The following is a 16470-nucleotide window of genomic DNA, read 5'->3' on the forward strand; positions in this document are numbered from 1 at the left end:
TAAATTTATCTGTGAGGTTAAGAGTGCAAGAATTTGGCGTATGGATCACTGTTGATTTTTTTCTGGGACAGTACTCAACAAGGGAAACTTCTTAGAGTTAACAAGATCGAAGGTAAGAGAGTAGAGGAACTCTGATTAATGATAAAAAGATGGTTTGAGGTGTAATCTCAGGAATACCTACAAGTGTAACAATGGAACAGATAAAGAAAATGTGGTAGGAGCGAAGGTGCTAGAGGCAAAACACCAAAAAAACACTCGTAATGGAAAGAAATGTCAAAGTCTGTCAGTAAAAGTGAAATTAGAGGAGGAAAGACTGCTATCCAAAGTTCACATAGGGTACTTGAGATATGAAGTTAAATCCTATGTCCCTCCGCCATTGAGGTGCTTTAAATGCCAGAATTATGGGCACGTAGCAGCAGTGTGTAAAGGCAAACAAAGATGTGGAAGATTTGCCTGTGAACATGAGTATGGAAAGTGCGAAAAAGGGGTGACTGTGGAGGAGAGCATAGCTCAGCACACCGAGGCTGTGAGGCTAGTAAGAGAGCAGCAGAGGTGCAGCAACTCAAACTTTCCCAAGGGATCACATACACCAAAGCAGCTAACAAGGTGGTAGTGATGCAAGGCAAATAGAACACTGAGATAAGCATTGCAGAAAGCAACAAAACAAGACTGTGTGAAGGATGTAATAAAGTTAAAGAAGATACACAAACGAGTTTGTGTTGTTCATGGTCGATGTTAATAACTGCTCTGCACAAACGGACAGGAAGATCAAAAGATCAAAATAATTGTTAAATCAGCACAAAAATATCTTGGGATCAAGGGACTAGGGTGGGAAACAGTTGAGGAAATGTTAAGCTCACAGTCACAATCATGGGATGGTGGCTCATCATGTTTCTAATTCATCTGCAGAGTAATGCAAGAAGTCTCATCGCTAACGGTCAGGAATTCAAAAAGATAAACCCAATATTATATGTATACAAGAAACATGGCTGAAATCACAGTGGAATTTTGTAATACATGGCTACAGCAATTAGGAATGATAGGAAGGATAGGAAGGGTGGTGGGGTGGCACCATTTGTGCAGGATGAGACAAGATTTAATACTGTCAATATAGAGAAAGAACATGAATCAATACTGATCAAGATCCAGACAGGGAAATAGGAAATAACAATCATTTATTATTGTAATCCATGTAAAAGATTGTGTTTGGATACACTGAATACTATGGGTGGGAAATATATGGTAAAATGGTATGGTGTGGGGACTTTAAGGCACATAGCACATTGTGGGGGAGTAAAAAATAGATGTGAATGGTTTAGTCATAGAGGAATTCATAGAGGATAAGTGCTTAGCATGTATGAATGATGGGAAGGGCACTAGGTATAATAGTACACAGAATACAGAAAATGTAGTGGATCTGACATTGATTTCAAATGAAAGGGTGGGTATAACAACTTGGGAGGTGTTTAGTAAATCACCAGTGGGGCAGTGATCATTATCCTATAAGAATTAAAGTGGGAATTGAAGTACAGCAAGGAGAGGAAGTGATGATACCAAGATGGAAAATGGAGAAAGCAAATTGGGAAACCTTTCAAGCAATAAATAAAAGTAGGTGTGAGCACTTACTTAGAGAATGTATTTCAGATGTTGTAAAAAGAAGGAACACGACATTTAGACAGTTAAAGAAACACCATTCATTAGAAAGATTAATTGAATGTAAAATGTCACAGGCAGTTCGGAAGACTATAAGAACAACTAAACGGGCATATTGGAGGCAATATTGTAATAAAATAGGGAGAGAGACACATTTGGCTGATATATGGGGAATGATTAGAAGAATGAGTGGAATTAGGTTAGTGTTGATAAGTTACAACAAAACAGCTGTCAACAATATAGGACACTTATCAGTAAAAGCTAGACAGTGTAAGGATAACACACTTGCACTGAATCCAGGTGTTAATGTAAGGAAACCTACAACAAGAGAAAATTTAGATTTACCTTTCAGTTTGTTTGAGTTAAAGAGGGCTGTGTTAAATACAAGAATATCTTCTCCAGGGAAAGATGGAATCTGCTACAGTATGTTCATATGCTCATCTGGAAGATAGTGCACTGCTTGCTGTATTAAGGCTGTTTAATTTAGTTTGGGACACAGGGAAAAGTCCAATAGCATGGAAACGGTCAGTCATTGTACCAATTTTGAAACCTGGTAAAAAACCCTCAGACCCCTCAAACTATAGACCAATAGCTCTCACATCGCAATTAGGGAAAACAATGGAACGAATGATAACTGAGAGGTTAACCTATTTTCTGGAAAGCAGAGGCCGTCGTTCTTCTTTTCAAAGTGTTTTTCATAAAGGGAGAAATACAATGGACCCTATATTATGATTAGAGTCAAAAATTAGGAAAGACCAAACAAATAAGGAAATGGTGGTAGCTGTCTTTTCCGATGTAGAAAAAACATGATATGTTGTGGAAAGAAGGACTGTTGATTGAATTAAGTAAGTTAGGTGTGGGAGGGAAGTCATATAACTGGGTGCTTGACTTCCTATTTAGTAGGACAATAGAGGTAAGAGTAGGTAAAGAATTCTCAAGTAGAGAATGGAATCCCACAGGGCAGTGTTTGCAGTCCAGTGCTGTTTAATATCATGATTAATGATGTTTTTGAGACAGTTGAGAAAGGGATAGGCAAATTGCTGTATGTGGATGACGGGGCATTATGGATAAGGGGGCGGAATTTAAGATTGATACAAAAGAAAATGCAGACTGCAATTGAGATGGTGGAACAATGGGCAAATAAGTGGGCTTTTAAACCATCTGTTGCAAAAACGCAAGTGATATGTTTCATCATAAGACAATATCTTTGAAACTTTATGAACAAACACTAGAGCAGAGTCAGTGTGATTAGGTTTCTTGGAGTATAATTTAATGAAAAGTTGACCTGGAGGCAGCACATCGAAAAAGTAAAAGACAAATGTAAAAAAGTCAACAATATCTGTGCTTGCTTGTCAGGATGAGACTGGGGAGCAACCAGAGCATCATTGTTCAATATATACCAGGCCCTTATGAGAGTGACATTAGGTTATGGGTGTGTAGTTTATATGTCTGCGGCAGAGAGTCATCCTAATAAGCTCAACGGCTAAAAATATGTAGTGAAGCATTTAAAACATCTCCAGTAGCTGCCATGCAAGTGGAAATGGGAGAACAACCGTTAAGAATTTGAAGAGTGAAGCTAATGCTGGCATACTGGATGAGTTTAGAGGGTCATAGTAGCTCACACCCTACAAAGGCCATCTTGCAGGATGGTTGGGAGCACAATGAAACTCATTTCAGAAGTTTTGGGTGGGTAGGACATAGTAAAGCTGAAAATGTAGGTTTAACCAACATAAAGTACAGTCCAACAGTCCCCTCTTCAGCCATTCCTCCATGGTTATATGTGACACCACTACTCGATTTACACATACAGCAGTAATTAAAGAGGAAAGCCAAACAGGCATGTGCTGGGAGTATAGCACAAAATTACATTGAACAGCACTATGGTGATAAATTATTGGTATACATGGTTGGGTCAAAAGATCCTGAGACTGGACACACAGGAGCTGCAGTTTTCATTCCACAGTGCAAGGTTGCAATAAAGGAAAGAACCACAGATCATTTATTAGTATATGCAGTTGAACTTGTTGCTATTCTGATAGTATTGAAATGGTTAGAGGAAAACAACAAAACAAATACATTAATTGCATCTGATAGTTGGGTAGCACTCACAAGCATAAAATCTGTGAAATCGTGTAGATAAGATATTTTATTTGAAATTCACCATTTAATAAGGGTTTGACAGTTTGCTTTATTTGGGATCCTGCCCATGTAGGGGTAGAAGGAAACGAGGATGCTGACATACTGGCCAAACAATCACTTAAACTGCAAACAGTAAACATTAAAATCCTGTTAAGTAAAGCTGAAGGTAAAACAATCATAAAGAGTCAAATGCAAAAAATATGGCAAGAATATTGGGACACAAATGACACAGGAAGACATTTTATAGCATCCAGAATCATGTGGGTTTGGGAAGGAGAATGGGCAGGAACTGAAAGGAAGAGGAAGTCATTACTCGTCTCAGGATAGGACATACATCACACTGCATCAGACACTACACAAAATCTGTAAACATTCAATTGGTACATGTGAACATTGTGGACATTCAGAATTGGTTCTGAACCTACTGAGAGAAACATCAGGGAGAATGTATATTCATCTAATCATGTATCTATCATGTATCATCTTTCTTTTAATTCATTAATTAATTAATTAATTTATTAATTTATTTTTATTATTTTATTTTGCCATTCTAATGCTCCACACTCCAGTCCAGTTTGTGGCGGTAATGCGCCAGAAAGCTGGTTGCTAACCACCAATCAAATCAAAAGAAGAAGAAGCTGAAGCATCTATAGTAGAGATGCTGGCAGTATTTTTGGCTTTGAAGTGGGTGGAGGAAAACAAACCAAGGAAGACTATAATTTGCTCTGACTCTGTTTCAGTCCTTAGGAGCCTGAGATCCTTCAGTTCTAGCCGTCAAGATATCCTATTCAAAGTGTTACAAGTACATTCCAGACTTCCAGCACATGTACATCTGAGGGGAAAGGAGGAGGTAGAGGCAAGCGAAACAAGCATTACATCGAGTCACCATAAATTTGCTAATCCCATTAAGTAAAGCAGAAGTCAAAGCAATAATTTGGAATAAAGTAACAGAGGAATGGCAAGGGAAGTGGAACACAGAAACAAGGAGAAGATCTCTATACAGTAAATCAATAGTAAGAAATATTGGTAGTTCAAGAAGAGAGGAGGTCATATAAACAGAATAAGGCTAGGTCATTCCAACTTAAACAGTACACTCAGAATTATAAGAAAACACCCAACTGGATTGTTTGAATATTATCAGCCAGAGGAAACAATAATACATGGAATTACACAATGTGATAGGTATGAGCTAGCGAGACTAGCTATAAAGAAAGAGCTCAGGAAGGTGGAGCTTTATGACTTCACACTCAAAACATTGATGAATTTACCTAATAGAGTAGGGAAAGTCTTCATTGAATTTATTAGACAGACAGGGATATGGAATTGAATTTGAGCTCTGATCCACACTCCGGAGCAGAAGGTGGCGGTAATGCACCTATTACGCTGGTTGCCAACCGCCGTAAAGAACGAAGAAGCAGCAGCAGCAGCAGCAGCAGCAACAGCAGCAGCAACAGCGACGTCATCGTGCCGTCACCTTGCAAGATGGCGGTATTTGCGTGGCAACATTGATGAGAACAGAAGAATGACTGTTGGAGAGAAAAAGGTATCTGTTCCGTTCTTTTTTCCTGGTTTGTATCTGTCTACGTATGTGGATATTGATATCACTTGAAGCTGGAGACAGTTTAACCGTGTAAATGTAGCAGCTTTCTTCCGGCTTATCGCTGTTAGTTGTATTAGCTTGTTAGCTTGGATATGTAATTCTAGGCTGCTGCTGTTTATTTTAGCCCTGTGCTAGATTAGCCTGGTAGTTGTTTGTGGAAACCAAACGGTGGTTTTTCTTCGCGTTTAGCCTTGTATTATCTTTGAGAAAGCGAACACATTCGAACAACACCATTGAACGTTGTGTTGTGGTAATCGGTGAATTCACTGGTCACTGCTGGTGTTGTGCAGTAAAACGAGGCAGATGCTCCGTTATTGGATAAGTGTTCTGAATAGGTTGGGCCACACATACATGTCTATGTACTGTATGTGTATGAATTGAGACTCTTCAGATTTTCACAACAGCTCCAAAATCCGACTGACAGTGTAAGCAGCAGTAATGTATCATTTCTCTACTCGGTTACAAGATGCATTCGGATCATTAGAGCTAGGCTAGTGTATCTTAATGCAGGAAAACCTGTGTGTGTGTGTGTGTGTGTGTGTGTGTGTGTGTGTCAGCCAATCAATAACAAGGAGCTGCAGAGTGTTGAGAAGTCGAAATATTTTTACATTATTTTACACAAATATTATACATGCATACTACTGGTCAAAACTAAAAGAGCCACTTCTTTTAGCAGTTTAAATCCAGTTAATAAATCGTATCCAGGTAAGAGGTAAACTGCCTGAGGGTCACCAAAAACAGATTTTCTGCAGCAGTAAAAGTAAATCAAAGTTGATGTAAGCAATTCCTACAGGTGTTCCAACTTTTGTTAGTTACTTACAAACCGTCCGTCTGTACAAAGGCAGTGTTGGAACAAACTGAACCACAAACACTTTGTTCTCCAGACTGATCTTTTGCATTAGGTGCAGTGTATATCTTTGGATTAGATTCTATTTGTGGTGGTAGCTCACTACACTGTATTAAGCCACTGGTTTCCAACCTTTTTGTTGTTTTTTACATCTCACAAACAGCAGCATGTGAGTTGTTAACAGCTCCACTAATCAGTGATTTTCCCTCTAAACCTCTCACATGGTTTCATTTTAATAAATTTTCAAATCTAATCTATTTGAACCTAATGATGTCATATACAATATTAAATCAGTCAGATGGACTTTTATATTTTAACAGAATTTTGCTCCTAATATGTATGTACTTGTACTTATGTTATGCGCAGGACTTATAATGGAATATTTTGACATTGTTGTATATGTACTTTACTTTACTATACTAAAGGACATGGATGTGCGGCACTCCTAATGGCAGCGGAGCCTGAAGCTTCACAAATAACAAACCAAGCTCAACACTTATACACAGCATTGCAGTCTTTTCAATGAATTTTGTTATTTTTCAACTTGAAATGTTCTCGAACCAAACCTCGCCTTGCTCTCTTCATGTTTACCTGCGATGGCAACAGCAGTTCGCGCACTGGTAGCTGAGTATTCATTTTTCTCTGTTGAAAATTTAAATTGCACCTGGCTGGTTGCTGCAACGTAGTGAAATTCATTGTGTTGCTTCAAGACAGACTACAAAACACAACCTCGTTGATACACACGTTAGATCGATCAGATTCCACGTGATTGCAAAAATTCTTAACGATCAATTATCGATCATCAATTAATCATGCCCACTCCCAGTCCTCAGCAAATACACTAAAGTCTAATTAAATACGGTTTTAGTTTAGTTTGAATTCTTTTTCAGTATATTTTTCAAAAAAGGGAAAATTCTAATGGAAGGTTCTACAATGGTTAATCTTCATTAAAGAGAACGCTGAGTTTTTCTCATGATGAAAAAAATGAACGAAACGTGTGTTGAGGCAGACAGAGGAAACCCTGTGGACGCTTTATCTTGTCTGTAACTCATCAACACTGTGGTTGCTTCAGATAATGTTGCATTCTCTATTTCCTTTTGGCAGATTCATCTGACAACTCCAGTTTCTCCTCCTCAGTCCAGTTTCTCTTCCTGTTTCTCATATTTTCATCAAACTGTAAAAACACCACCCAGAAGGACGCTCGGGTTTCAGTCAAGATCTGAATAAGTAGGTATGGCGCGACCATGGCAACTTAACCATATTCCTGCTGCACTGTGGGAAATCAAGCAGGATTGTTCCCTCTTTTAGTAAAAGGTTGGAAGTGTATCTGGTTTTCAGGTAGAGAGGAAGATTCTTTTTGATGGTGAACCTGAAGACCAGCATGTCAGAATTGGTCCTGCTCAAATTTAAACTATGACTGAAAATACTTGAATCCAGAGTATCACTTGACGCTTCCTTCACTCAAGCTCTGATGACTGATGCCACTGTTTCACCACAACAGTGGATCACAGTTTAGTGCTGCATCTTGTTGTCCAGTAAACTGCAGGAAGCCCAAAAATGCTGGTTTAAAACTGTTGAATATCTCAAGAGGGGAAGATCCCCAGATTTATTGTCAGTATTACACATGCTTTTTATGAACATTTGACATTTGATATAAGCTGCTTTTGCACAGATGAAAACCTGTACTGTCTGCACTACCTAACACAGTTAGTGTGAGTAACTCAGGATGTCCTGCAGTGTTTTACAGTAGCAGGCCACCTCTTCTGAAACACTGACAAAATATGACCACATTTCTCTAATTCTTGCCTCACTGCACTGGTTACCAGTGGCATTCAGAATAGATTTAAAAATTTTAAAGCTTGATTTTAAATCACTGTGGCCTGACCCCATCTTATATCATTGACCTTCTCACCCCCTATATCCCTGCTCGCTCTCCTAGATAAGCAGATCAGCTGTTGCTGTTGGCTCCGAGGGCAGGGCAGGAGACAGACGGTGGTAGGGCATTTGTAGTGGGGGCTCCTCAACTGTGGAGTAATCTCCCATTGAGAATTGGACAAGCTACCTCAGTGTCCTCTTTTAAAACTCTCTTTTATAAAAAGGCTTTTGAGTTTGTGTCTGTTTTATGCTTTTTTAAGATTTTAATTTGATTGCCTTTTATCTCTAAATCCAGATTGCACCACAGTTTTTTTTTATGTCTGTGAAGCACTTTGTGAAAAGTGCTTCACAGACATAAAACATTGTGCAGCATGGTCGGATTTGTTGCAGGGCTGTTGTATCAGACTGCATTAGCTTGGTGGACCCATAAACTGGCACATCAGTGTCAATTTCCAGTGTTGGGGACAACCTTTATGATTCAGTACAGTCACTTCGAGCTGCAGTATTATTGTACAGTTAGTGGGGGCTCCTGGTCTGAGCAGTCTGTCTCTGTTTGATTTCAGAGCTGAAACCTGCTGACGAGGAGAGACACATTTGGAGGACGTTAACTTTGACCAATAAGGATTAGAAATGAGTTCTTCAGAAGAGGTGAGATCTAATAAATATTAACACCCACTAAGTTGTCATGACCATGACTTAAGCCCAGCCATCATACCGGCCATCACACACAGAATTGCTTGTTGGGTCTCTGTTTTTCTTTCTTGTGCAGATTCATGCAGTGTCCTACTTCCTGCCGCTGTTTCACATTAAAAGCCTAATATATAAAGGGAAAATCATGCCCTTTGAGCCCCGGGGGATGTTGTGGTTGTATAAAACGTTCTCCACACTGCCAGTCACTCACTTACACACTAAATGGGTGTGCTCCAGGGACATCCCTGGGAACCTGGGGTTGTCCAAATCTACAATTCATTAACCCTGCAAAGCCCCTCAAGCAGACTTCTTGTGGACTTCTACAATGTTATTTGGGGTGCACACTTGGGATCAACCAACGTTTTTTTCAGGGCAGATTCTGATACCAATTATAAGTAATCATGACCGATAACTGATATCTGGGATATGCCAGCACAAAATTACTGCTGTATAAGGACACCGAACGTGGCGTCCAGGTGTTTCTATTATTCTCTTCACCCCATTTATATCAATGAAAGTAGGCTAAATAACAGAATCACCTCTGTATAATGCAATACACACTACACCTTCCACAGTGATCATACAGTTAAATTAACAACAGTCTAAAACTATTTTAATAAAAACTGAACATTATAATCATCATGGAGGATTTACTGCAGGACTGTTGTATTTGACTACATCAGTTTTAGCTATGTGTTCCTAATAAACTAACAACTGAGTGTGTATTAGTGATTATCATGTCTATGCACAGACTGAAAAAAGCCTGACTGAACTGATTCACCTGGTGACGTAAAGATGCTCATTAATTTAATAGTTTTATCATATTTATTATTATCACCATACAACATGTTTTACCCCTATCCTTTTAAAATGTAACATGTTTACTCAGAGGCATTTTGACTAGAGCCAGACCGATTTATTGGTAGGCTGATTTTATCAGCCGATATTGGCCTATCAAAGATAAATCAGTGGCGTGTATATTCTCCAATATGTGCTGATATGAATACTTTTATTAAGAAGCAATAATGCAGGAAATGCTTGGGTCAAGTTATATAGGCAGCATTTCATGTATATTTGATCCTTTGTTTTCATTCAAGTTAAATATATATATTCTTATGTTTTTTTTTTTTTAATAGTTATTTTTTTTGTAGTTATTTTATTTAATTCCCAGTGAAGTTTACCGTTTCAGTGCACTGATGTCATTTTGGACAATAAAGTTTATTGTTAAACTGTAAAATATCCTGCTTTCATTACATATCTTTTTCGCAAGTGTTTATATATTGGCCGACATATGGATAGCAGAATTTTTTTACTCCCTAATAGCGGTATCGGAGTCGGCCCCATAAATCCAATATTGGTCGGGCTCTAATTTTAACTGACTCACTTTGTACTTTTATCTAAGAACATGTTTACACAGTGATTTTACTTCTACTGCAGAAAAATGTCTTTTCAGTAACAGTAATTGTGCTGCAGTCAGTGTGTTGTTTCATCTCCAGTCTCTGGAGTTTCTGTTTACTGCTAGAGTTTATTTCTACTCTGTCTGAACAGTTAAAGGGGACATATTATGCAAAATGCACTTTTCCATGGTTTTCTATCAGTAATATGTGTCCCCGGCCTGTCTACAAACCCCCAAACATGAGAAAAGTCCATCCTCTCCGTCTTTTGCTTGCTCCACCTTTCAGAAAATGTGTGCTCACACAGGCCAATTGGAGATTTTCCCTTGATTTCGTCATGAAGGGAAATAACACCTCCCCCCAGGTGGGTGACACTCCCCGAGCTAGGTGTGTGTTCCTCTGAATCCGCCTTGCAGCCGCTATCGTTTACTCCCTCGCATCACGGCTCCGGTAAAACTATGTCGAAGGTACGAGCGAAGCATGTTAGTTGCTCGGTTGTTGGCTGTACAAACCAACACAGAAGTCTTTTTTACCCCCTACGCCTGAGGATCTGAAGACCGAGTGGATTTGTTTTATTCTATTTTTGATGGACACTTCAGGAGTTGTACCAGGCCATTTGACGTCAGACTGCTTTCTCAACGAGTGCCAGTACAATGCAGGATTATAAAGCACGGATCAGCACCGACTGTCCGAGACCCAACTTCAAACCTGGGAGCTGTAAGTTTCACCATTTTATGTTGCTTTACTGTATGTACATGAGAGCCTCTTGCGTGTGTTGTTAGCATGGCAGCTTATGTGGCTAACGTTTTGCCTCGTCCACACAGCCAGGTATTGTTGGGTACAGATTGTATGCAATTCTTCTGCCTGGTGTCGCTGTGTGACGTTGATTAGAGCCACCCTGCTAACTTTATCACACTTGAAAGGCGTTGTAGCTGTCTGTAAAGTCAAGCCGGTAAAATTCAGGCTAAACATAGGCTTTGCAGCGATTAGCATAGGTGTCCGGGCTTGTTTATTAGTGCTGTGAAAGTTAGTATTGAGAGTCATGCCTTATGATGTCCGTTTTAACGTTTATATCATGTTTACAGATACAGTGTCTGTAGGGAATATCTAGATAAGCGCAGAGTTACAGGGGATAGTGAGCTATTTGCAGCATTTACAAGCCTGTCTCTTATACACATCTAAGTGCATCTACTCTTGATAAACCTAACAGTCATTTATCAGTCTTGGAATGCTGTGCAGGTAAATGAAGCTGTGGTTACTTACAACTTGTGAGAGTGTGTAGGCTAAGGTTTCTGTCAATATTAACATCTTTGATTTTCTCTTTACTGTACCTCCAGACTCTACCTGGCTGCCATGTCCTACAATGAAAATGATGACCGACCACAAGCCCAAACAAAAGAAGGTGAACCACTGTTCAAGGTCCAATTTCCAAAAGCCATGAAGGGAGAATGCAGAGCTAAACCAGTTAAGACTGAGCCGACATTCTATAAGTGTTATATTATTTTATTTTTCAACCAAAAAATGTTTTCGTACACATTGTATTAAGTATTGCATGTATAATGTTATGACAGTTCCACCAACAACAAAATACAGTAAAAAAAAATGTCAGGAGGTAGTTAGAAACAGACTTTCAGTCATTGTTTTGTAAAAAAAAAAAAAAAAAAAGTGAAAAATGTAAACAAAATCTTTTGTGTTTTATCAAACAGGGAATGTGGTGGACCTCATATTTGAAAAAGTCTTTTTTGACTTGGGACCATACGCAGAAGCTGCTTTGGCCATCCCCATCCCAGAGGACCTCACTGCACAGTACAAGGCGGCCTGAGAAGGAGGAGGTCATATCCAGCTCTGTGTCCCGGTTCTATCATGGGGCAGTCTAAAACTCATGTACTGGCCTGTGGTGTCAGGAAACATGGCATGGATGTGTAGGACCACGCAGGCTGGAATGACGACCAAGATTCTGTGACCATGGAAGCCCCAGCACCAGCTCACAAAGCTCCTATAGGCTAGATACCTGTACCGACTAAAACAACTGGACAGGGCATTTAGTCTTGCAAACATATATCTATGTTGTGTCTCACAATTTGTTTTTATGGATCCAGTGAATTCTACAGTTTTTTTTTATTATCACTGATTATAAGTGCCTCATTTGATATAAATAAATGCTTGATTGTTACTAAAGAAATGACTCCTCTGAATTCATATATTATATGCACACTATCTGCTGATAGAATAATTTTACAAATCTAAGAGCAGCTAAACTAATTTATTTGAGGGTGTGTTACTCCATTTGTGGTGTGTTATTACCATTGTAAAATGATGTGCACTGAAGTAAAACAAGACTGCCTAACATCTTTTATTTAGATTGAAACTATGTTTTTACAAAGAAGCAAAACGTACTGGTGTATTCCTCTCAACCGTAAAGTACCATAGTCAGCGCGGTACATGTTGCAGGCAGTACACATTGAGGCAGAGCGGCTCCAACCCAGGACGGTCTACCATACATGGTAAATCTTCCTTGATCTCCCACAGCCGTCTGGTAACCTACAGTGAATTACAAATGGTAAATGCTATGGTTTATTATAAATGTAATCGAAAAAAATTACTGATTAGTTTGTCCAGTGAGAATGCTACCTGTGGTATCTCCTAGCAGCAGATATTCTCAGCTTCTGTGGGCATGGTTGCACAGTTTCCACAGGAGCACTTTTCCAAAATATAGAGAAAAATGGTAACATTCACCAAAATATAAAGCTTATGAAATTCAAAAAATGACAGACAGTGGAGCTAAGGTGGGTAAGAAGTAAGCTTGGCTACATATCAAGTGCATATAACAGAGGTAATTTATAACATGTCACCTATTGCATATAATGTGGAGCTTGACAACAATGTAGTGTAGAAACTGCACAGTTTAGTCTTTTACTAAAGATTACTGTTGCTGTCAGACATGTTTATGCTGATTTACAGCTTTTATTGTAATGCACAAAACAAAATTACTATATAAAGGAAGATGTTATGATGAGCATCTGCTCAGAACATGGAGAAAAATGATTTACTTTGTCAGCATCTATTAAAATATCTGACTAGTCTTGACATTGAACACCTGTAGCAGTCCACATACAACAAACATTTTCATAGACTTTAAAAGTATATCTAAGGAGGCATGACAGATAACTACATTACACAATTCACAATAGCGCTTATTTACCAAAAGAGCTCCCAGTAATGACGAGACAGTAACAGTTAGCATTAGCTACCTAGCTACATGTTAGTAACTGTGTGCCAGCACACATCAACAAACTGAAAATGTAATGTCAAAATACACAAAATTGCTTACCAACCATTCAGAAACGTCCTGCTGCAGTTGTAGAGTTTGAACTTCTTCAGGTGCCTCTCCCTCTGGGTCAGATTCTGGATAAAAGTCGTGCGGTTGAACCAAAGCGCTTCCGACGCCAGGTCACAGGTCACGGTCACCGTAAACATTAGAGCATGGTGCCAGAAGCCCAAGCCGCATCCCCTTCCAAAGAGGGGCGTGGTCAGGCACAGCTCATTTGCATTTAAAGCTACAGACACAGAAACAGCCTGTTCTGAACAAGGCTGGGGTTTACAGGCATGCTGAAATATAGGATTGGAGTGGATTTTTTAGCAAGAAGCTTCAAAGACATGTTTTGGGGACCTCTGAGACTTATTCAAACTTGTTGAAAAGGAGCATAATATGTCCCCTTTAATGTTGCTGTTTTCTTCATCACAGTTTCTAACTACCTGCTCTACATTTAAACTTACACTAGTTCTGCCGCATTAACCAGAACTCTCTGTTCAGATCAGCTTGTTGCTTTAGCTTAGCAGTTGGCGCAAGCTTCTCTCTCTCTCTCTCCCGCTCATTAACCGGAGCTGCTCTAGTCTGTGAGCGGCTGTGTACACAGCAGCCTTCAGTGTGATAGGTTGTTACTCGTGACATATGACCAATCAGATGGTGCTGTGGGCGGGACACTGCTCGAGACCACAGAATGGAGACTACATATTAGAGACAGGCAGCTGCATCAGAGCGCATTTTTTAAATTAATTTATTTTATAGGTTAAAAAAAAAAAAACTATTCCGACTTCAGTCTAAAATAAAGCAAGAATTATAATAATAATGATGGTGTTCAGTGTTTCTGCCGGTAACATTTCAGTGTGGTGGCCACCAAAATCTTTGCCGTCACGCAAAAATAATAATAATTTTTAAAAAATCAACAAAAAAACACTCACCTGTCTTCACGTTGTATGTTAATTTGTATGTTCCCCCTTCTCCAGTGGTCGCCAACTGGCAACCCGTGGGCCAAAACTGACCCACCAGCAATAGTATCTGGCCCGCCACATTATTTTGATAATCAGATTTTTTTTCAAATCTTACAATATGGAACTCAGTCTCAGTCAAGCTATAGCTGATGTCGAAATAGATAATCTACCCCCACCTTGAGATGCTTATTATACATTTATGTTGAGAGTGAATGACAGACACAAACAGTCACATCAGGGATCAGCGCCTGGTTCGACAATACATCTCCGTCATGGCAGCAACAGTTACCCACAGAATTGCTTCTTCTTTAGTGATTTTTGTCAACAATTTAAAGACGCAAGAAAATTGTTTTTTTCCTGCGATTCTGTTCCTGTTCAAACAATTGTGAACTTTTATTATCAAAAGTTCTGAGAGGAAGCTCTTAAAAAAAACACAAAAAAAAAAACGTACAAATTAACAATGGTCTGATGTCTTTTTCTCTTCTCCAAATAACACTGTGCCCACACTGATGTTGTTGATAATGATGATGATGATGATGATGATGATGATAATAAAACCAGAACTATGGTCTACCCATAAAGATGATATAGACCAAAAATCATACTGGTGTCCCCAAAGAAGTGCTTGTGGTTCAGTTGTGTTTCAATTTTATAAACAATCAACATTGCTAATGAAATCTTTTCTTCAACACACCTTACCTAAAAATATAAATAAAACGAGGCTTCAAATTTGTAGATATTTTTAAAAATCTGTTAGGTATACCATATTCAGTTCTCAAATCAGTGAATGATTTTAATATCATGTTTTTATGAAACAGATCTTTGAATTGTTTTATACCCAAACTTGACCATTTGCATTTGATTGATGTTAAGTGTTGTATAGTGAAATGCTCCGTGTTTTTTATTTTATTTTAAGTATTTTATAAATAGAGGTAAAGGATGAAAAAGGCTTGCTTCTTGGCTGGAGTCACATCTCCACATCAACCATTATACAAAATTTCTTAATTGGCCTGACCATAAGTAATACTGTAAGTTTGAGAGATCAAGACTCCCCATGGACTCTGATTTTGTTATTTATATAGCACCTTTCAAAACCAAGTTACAAAGTGCTTTACAACTAAACATACTAACAATAAAAACAATAGTAAAACAATAAGCAAATAATTAAGATCCCACACATTGACAAAAACATGGTAAAAGTTACAGCAAAACCAGTGGTTAAGAAAAAGCCAAAGGATTAAGGTACCTCTTAAGAAGAGATTTAAAAGGGGCTGCTGAGTTTGCCGGCCTGAGATCAGGCAGTGAATTCCACAGCCTTGGGGCCCAAACTGCAAAGGCTCAGTCACCTTTAGTGACAAGTCAAGATTTCAGAACCACTAGTAGTATCTTGCTGGAAGATCTCAGGCAGCAGTCGGGCTGATAGGGAGTCAGCAGCTTACAGATGAAGGCTGGAGCCTGACCATGTAAGGCTTTAGATTAGATTAGATTAGATTAGATTCAACTTTATTGTCATTGCACAGAGTACACGTACTAAGACAACGAAATGCAGTTAGTATCTAACCAGAAGTGCAAAAGAGCAGTTAAAGTGCAAGTGTGTGCTGTACAGGTATGTAAAGTGAGGGTGTGCATAAATAAAGTGGAGATGTGCATATGTAGGGTACAATAAATTACACTGTGAATTACAATGAATTACAATGATGAGGTAGCGAATTACAATGATGAGGTAGCGGGAATAAATACAGTGAGTGCTAGACAATGAGTAGAGACGGTTCAGAACAGTTCAGTGCAAGGTTAGGTGGCTGAGGGGGTTGGTGTGGCAGTCACAGTCTCTGGGTTGTGTGTGTGGGGGGGGGGCACCGGGGTTGTGAGTTCAGCAGGGTGACCGCTGCAGGGAAGAAGCTTTTCCTCTGAAAATTTAAAAATTAGCAATAAAATCTATCTTCTAAATTCTAAAACTCACAGGTAGCCAGTGAAGGGCTGCAAGGACTGGTGTAATGTAG

General features: G+C 39.0%; 2 long non-coding RNA genes across 3 annotated transcripts; one reads left to right on the forward strand and one right to left on the reverse strand.

Annotated features, from left to right (window-relative positions):
- The first annotated feature begins 5245 nt into the window (after positions 1 to 5245).
- On the forward strand, positions 5246 to 10480 carry LOC111647618 (uncharacterized). 2 transcript variants are annotated; one of them, XR_002760062.2, is made up of 4 exons: positions 5246 to 5335; positions 7344 to 7466; positions 8678 to 8762; positions 8884 to 10480. It is a non-coding gene; the product is annotated as an uncharacterized LOC111647618 (long non-coding RNA). The 2 variants fall into 2 exon arrangements; XR_015436564.1 differs by having other exon boundaries at positions 8678 to 10480.
- A 2047-nt stretch (positions 10481 to 12527) lies between these two features.
- Positions 12528 to 13670, reverse strand: LOC147817193 (uncharacterized). The gene is made up of 3 exons (XR_015436562.1): positions 13534 to 13670; positions 12830 to 12898; positions 12528 to 12739 (listed from the first exon to the last, which is right to left on the reverse strand). It is a non-coding gene; the product is annotated as an uncharacterized LOC147817193 (long non-coding RNA).
- Positions 13671 to 16470: the final 2800 nt, after the last annotated feature.

Source organism: Seriola lalandi, unplaced genomic scaffold (genome assembly GCF_002814215.2).
Source record: "Seriola lalandi dorsalis isolate HSWRI2012SDOR001 ecotype SW California unplaced genomic scaffold, Sedor1 jcf7180002055006, whole genome shotgun sequence".
Classification (NCBI taxonomy): Eukaryota; Metazoa; Chordata; class Actinopteri; order Carangiformes; family Carangidae; genus Seriola; species Seriola lalandi.